Source organism: Oncorhynchus gorbuscha, linkage group LG09 (genome assembly GCF_021184085.1).
Source record: "Oncorhynchus gorbuscha isolate QuinsamMale2020 ecotype Even-year linkage group LG09, OgorEven_v1.0, whole genome shotgun sequence".
NCBI classification, from domain to species: Eukaryota; Metazoa; Chordata; class Actinopteri; order Salmoniformes; family Salmonidae; genus Oncorhynchus; species Oncorhynchus gorbuscha.
Genome location: NC_060181.1, coordinates 41,017,056 through 41,022,454, shown reverse-complemented (window position 1 = coordinate 41,022,454; position 5,399 = coordinate 41,017,056). Strand labels below are relative to the sequence as shown.

The 5,399-nt window shown below is 43.7% G+C and overlaps 1 long non-coding RNA gene across 1 annotated transcript; it reads right to left on the bottom strand.

Annotated features, from left to right (window-relative positions):
• Positions 1-1,838: 1,838 nt before the first annotated feature.
• On the bottom strand, positions 1,839-4,942 carry LOC124042817. The gene is made up of 3 exons (XR_006840204.1): positions 4,785-4,942; positions 4,387-4,558; positions 1,839-3,483 (listed from the first exon to the last, which is right to left on the bottom strand). It is a non-coding gene; the product is annotated as an uncharacterized LOC124042817 (long non-coding RNA).
• Between the last annotated feature and the right edge of the window lie 457 nt (positions 4,943-5,399).

Here is a 5,399-nt window from a genome sequence, read left to right as displayed (position 1 = left end):
TTTTAGTCAGGGGGACTCTGTGACAAACCCTCTCTCCTGTTCTCCACCTGTAGAAAAACAAGTTAGAGTTGGTACACACAGCACTGATTACATGATCAATGGTTGTTACAGTAGGTGAAGTCCAGGACAAACAAGTGACGGTGTTTTGACCTATGACCAGACCAAATGTGACCAACCTGAAGTGGGACTGGTGCCTGGGCGCGTACTGACTCAGCTGTCTGCTCCTCCTATGGTAGGGGGTATCCCACAAAACCGCTGATCAACAAATCCACCAGTTTTGTAAGTAGCCTGCGAATGAAATGAAATATTATCACCCAATAAATATATAGCAACAACAAAAACATCTGTAGTCTGGAAGTAATTATACTAATAGAGTGATGACTGCCTTGCCTGGTTCACCAATTACTTTGCAGACAGAGTTCAGTGTGTCAAATCCGAGGGCATGCTGTCCGGTCCTCTGGCAGTCTCTATGGGGGTGCCACAGGGTTCAATTCTCGGGCCGACTCTTTTCTCTGTATATATCAATGATGTTGGGCTTGCTGCGGGCGATTCCCTGATCCACCTCTACGCAGACGACACCATTCTATATACTTTCAGCCCGTCATTGGACACGGTGCTATCTAACCTCCAAACGAGCTTCAATGCCATACAACACTCCTTCCGTGGCCTCCAACTGCTCTTAAACGCTAGTAAAACCAAATGCATGCTTTTCAACCGATCGCTGCCTGCACCCGCATGCCCGACTAGCATCACCACACTGGATGGTTCCGACCTTGAATATGTGGACACCTATAAGTACCTAGGTGTCTGGCTAGACTGCAAACTCTCCTTCCAGACCCATATCAAACATCTACAATCGAAAATCAAATCAAGAGTCGGCTTTCTATTCCGCAACAAAGCCTCCTTCACTCACGCTGCCAAGCTTACCCTAGTAAAACTGACTATCCTACCGATCCTCGACTTCGGTGATGTCATCTACAAAATCGCTTCCAACACTCTACTCAGCAAACTGGATGCAGTTTATCACAGTGCCATCCGTTTTGTCACTAAAGCACCTTATACTACCCACCGCTGCGACTTGTATGCTCTAGTCGGCTGGCCCTCGCTACATATTCGTCGCCAGACCCACTGGCTCCAGGTCATCTACAAGGCCATGCTAGGTAAAGCTCCGCCTTATCTCAGTTCACTGGTCACGATGGCAACACCCATCCGTAGCACGCGCTCCAGCAGGTGTATCTCACGGATCATCCCTAAAGCCAACACCTCATTCGGCCGCCTTTCGTTCCAGTACTCTGCTGCCTGTGACTGGAACGAATTGCAAAAATTGCTGAAGTTGGAGACTTTTATCTCCCTCACCAACTTCAAACATCAGCTATCTGAGCAGCTAACTGATCGCTGCAGCTGTACATAATCTATTGGTAAATAGCCCACCCATTTTCACCTACCTCATCCCCACAGTTTTTTTAATTTTTTTTATTTTTTATTTTTTATTATTTATTACTTTTCTGCTCTTTTGCACACCAATATCTCTACCTGTACATGATCATCTGATCATTTATCACTCCAGTGTTAATCTGCAATATTGTAATTATTCGCCTACCTCCTCATGCCTTTTGCACACATTGTATATAGACTCCCCTTTTTTTCTACTATGTTATTGACTTGTTAATTGTTTACTCCATGTGTAACTCTGTGTTGTCTGTTCACACTGCTATGCTTTATCTTGGCCAGGTCACAGTTGCAAATGAGAACTTGTTCTCAACTAGCCTACCTGGTTAAATAAAGGTAAAATAAATAAAATTTTAAAAAAATAAAAAAATAAAAAAGTACAACACAATTTCAGGCCAATGACGCTGCATGACGCTGGTACTATGCAAGTAGCGGTGTAACGATACATTGCCGAATGCTCACTGACACGTATTTGTAGCATGCTAGCTTAAAAGACTGGTACTCGGTCTAGACAAGTGCCATCTTTCATTTATTTTTGCATTAGAAAATACACAACAGACTTTCACGAGAGCAGGCGTGTTGTTTTAGCACTAGTAGCAGATGAAGCCCCCGAATGCTAGCTAGCTAGTGCTAAATAACCTAGCCCTTGATCAATAAAAGGCAGAATGCCGCCAGGGCCTGTTTTCGAGGGCAAGTGCTAACCCAAACAACATGCCTGTTCTCATAAAAGTAGCTAGCTACCTAACGTGCAAATCTGGATTAGTTATCAATATTTTTATCCTAGTTGAAATTATTTGGCTAGCTACCTAACTTTAGCTACTGGAGATCTTCTTAGCTCGGCAGTTCGAGTGGAAACGTTAACGATAGCAACATGGCCACAGTTACATCCTATCAAACCTTCTCGTCAGGTGCAACGTTAGCTATGCAAATCTTCCTGTCTATGACATTATATCACATTAGGGAGAGGCTATGTATTTAGCGAGTTACATCACAGTATCATAGCTAGCTACTCACCACACACCAGTCACAGCCATGATGTCGTACGTTTGTTGTATGTAGTCCATCTTGCCATCAAGTTTGCACCAACTTTAAGGAAGCCCATTTTCACTCCTATGCCGAGCAAGTGTGTGTGGGCAATTGGACATCATTGGCAAAAGTGGGCATGTAACAAACCCATACCCGTCATGGCGCACTCACTTCCAAATCAAATTTTGGACAAGACTGACTTCATGACCAAAAGGATCCTATTTACACTTTGTCGTCAATTTTGACACTAGAGTAAAACAAAACAACTCCAAAAACAATGAATTTACCAGTATGGATTGTGTTACTTTGTATGAGCAAAATAACACAGCATTAGCCATAGCCATGACAAAATGAATAGAATTGAAGGAAATTAGCTTTGAAACTGAAAAAAAATATTATAATCTCAGCTCCAGGACAGAATATGAAGAATCGCAGGAAATTACCTTTAAAGGTCCAATGCAGACATTGTTTTAATCTATTTATCAAATTATTTTGGGTAACAATTATTTCTGGTAACAGTAAAAAAAAAAACTTACTGTGATTGTTTTCAATTAAAATTGTAAAAGAGATACAAAAATAGCTTCTTAGTAAAGAGGAATTTCTCAAGCAATAATTTTGCTAGGACTGTCTGGGAGTGGTCTGGGTGAGGGGCCTAAATGGACGAGCCTAATGCGAGGGACATGTATAGCCTTACGACTCACACTGAATTCTTCCACTGTTCCGTTGTTCAAAAAAAGTTATCAGCGATTGGATCGTTTCTAACCAATCAGAGTATCAAAGCCAAATAAACATTTTCAAACCGCTGCTTTACCCACGTGTGTTCTGGCTCTGGCCCAACCCATCGGTTTCTGGTACAATCAGACGACCCCCAAATACGTTCGCATTCGGTGAAGAGTCTGGGAGGTACTCAGATCCACACTCATTGTGGAGAAGAACCTTACGTCCGTGGGTGTCTCGCAGTGTTTGGATGGAGCAAGCAGTCTGGGTAGCCAGGCAAGGATATGTAACCTGAAAACGAGATGTTATTGACAGAGAGGTTTCAAACTCGCTTTGTTATTGGTCTATTAACTTATACTGCCTGGTGACTCTATCCCACCAAAGCAGGCAGAAATTCCTGGAGGTCTATTCAAACCGCTCTTACACTCTTACACTAGTGCATTATCACAATTTCACAGAATTATTTCAACCTGATAGTGTGGAAATACTGTATATATACACACACAACGCGGGAAAATCAAGTTTTTGTCTGCACTTGGCTCTTAAAACTGCAACATTTTATCTCTGCTCCATAGAGAAATGTGTAGAATTGCAGAAAATTGGTTTAAATATGCAAAACATTTCTCTACATTGCCAAGATGGGGTCCTCTAAAATGTTCTCTAAATTTCAGCCGCGCTGACGGGCCTTCCATGCCCCTGGCCACGCCACCTGCCAAGCCCCCCTGCCATGCCCACCACCTAAGTCCCTTTTTGATCCAGAAAGAAAATCCTGGATGTGTGTGGTGTTTGTGTGTGTGTGTGTGTGTGTGATGTCTGTGTGTTTGCATATGCATGCGTGTGTGTATGAGAAACAGGTGTTTGGTGTGTGTGAGTCCACATCCCCTGTCCCTCTGCCTTTTCAGAAGCTTTTCAGCCAGTTGCCATACCACCATGACATTTCTGGATATTTTCAACCATTTCCAAGTCATGGTTTCAATTCAAAATTAATGCCGCTCCAATCCCCCTGCCAGCGCGCCGGTTACGGAGGGCAACCAGTACCACAGATAAGACGTAATAAATAGGCTTAGCAAGAAACTACTCAGTATTTTGAATTAGTATATAGAATTAGACATGTGCTGTATCAAAGATTACCACATAGGCTACCACCTCTGAACTGGTGAGCTAACCTGCCAATGTTTGGCTCAAGAAGCATACCTCTGGATTTCACAAGCTGTATGAGTCATCGACAGCCCCTCTGTCCTTTCTCTCAGACATGAGGCTGACAACGCCTCAATCTCTCTTCTTTACCAACGCAGTCGCAGCTAACGCGCCGAGTCATCAGTTGATCAATAGGCAGAATAAATTCCCCAGCCAGGATGCTCCGACACTGAAAGAAGGGTTGTGTATACAGCTACATCGAATGTGTGCTGCCGTCAACAATATGAGTAAACCTCTTAGGTGTGACTTTAAACTGTCATTAACTTCCTGTCCGAGAGCCACGACAGTACATGCCTGGCTACCATTCGGTACCGAAAAGTAGCAATTTACAGACACGGTAGATAGGCTTGTTATAATGTTTGGATGAAATAAGGTCCTTCTAGGGCAGCACGCACCTTATTGCCTTACCTCCTCTAACAACAACAGGCTGGCCGGGGGAATGCTAAGCAGCTAGGCAGCTTGATTGAGACAGGGCTGCTTCTAAACAGTCCCATGGTTTGAGCTACATCTCTCTCCCGGCAACACGAAAGAGAATGAGAGATCGTCTCCTCTCACTCCTTTGATCTGCGCAAGTGAGATGTCGAATAATTAGTGTGGCATGAAAACAAAGTGCCATCGCTCACTTCTCTCAAAGGGTTTGCTGAGTAAATGTCAGCAACAGGGAAAAAGACGGAGTCACCCCCCCTCCCCCTGTCACCCTGCCTTAATAATAATCACATTACCGCAGAAGTCTCAAATGAATTCCACTCTGTAGGAATGTAATCCAGGGGACTCAGAAAGTCACGGAGTGTTGTCTCTCGCGTTAGGGAAGTAACTCCCTATACTCAGGTACCTCGCGTACTGGCAACATCTTCAGCGTCGTTCAGATACTGACGCTCGTTTAGCGCCACCGTAACTGAACGTGACAGTTGCTATGAAAGATGACCAGGTTACAGTGAACGAGTGCAAAGGTTATGCAAAGGTCAAACACAATAACAAAGAGGTAGCGTTCCTAATAATAATTGTTGTTG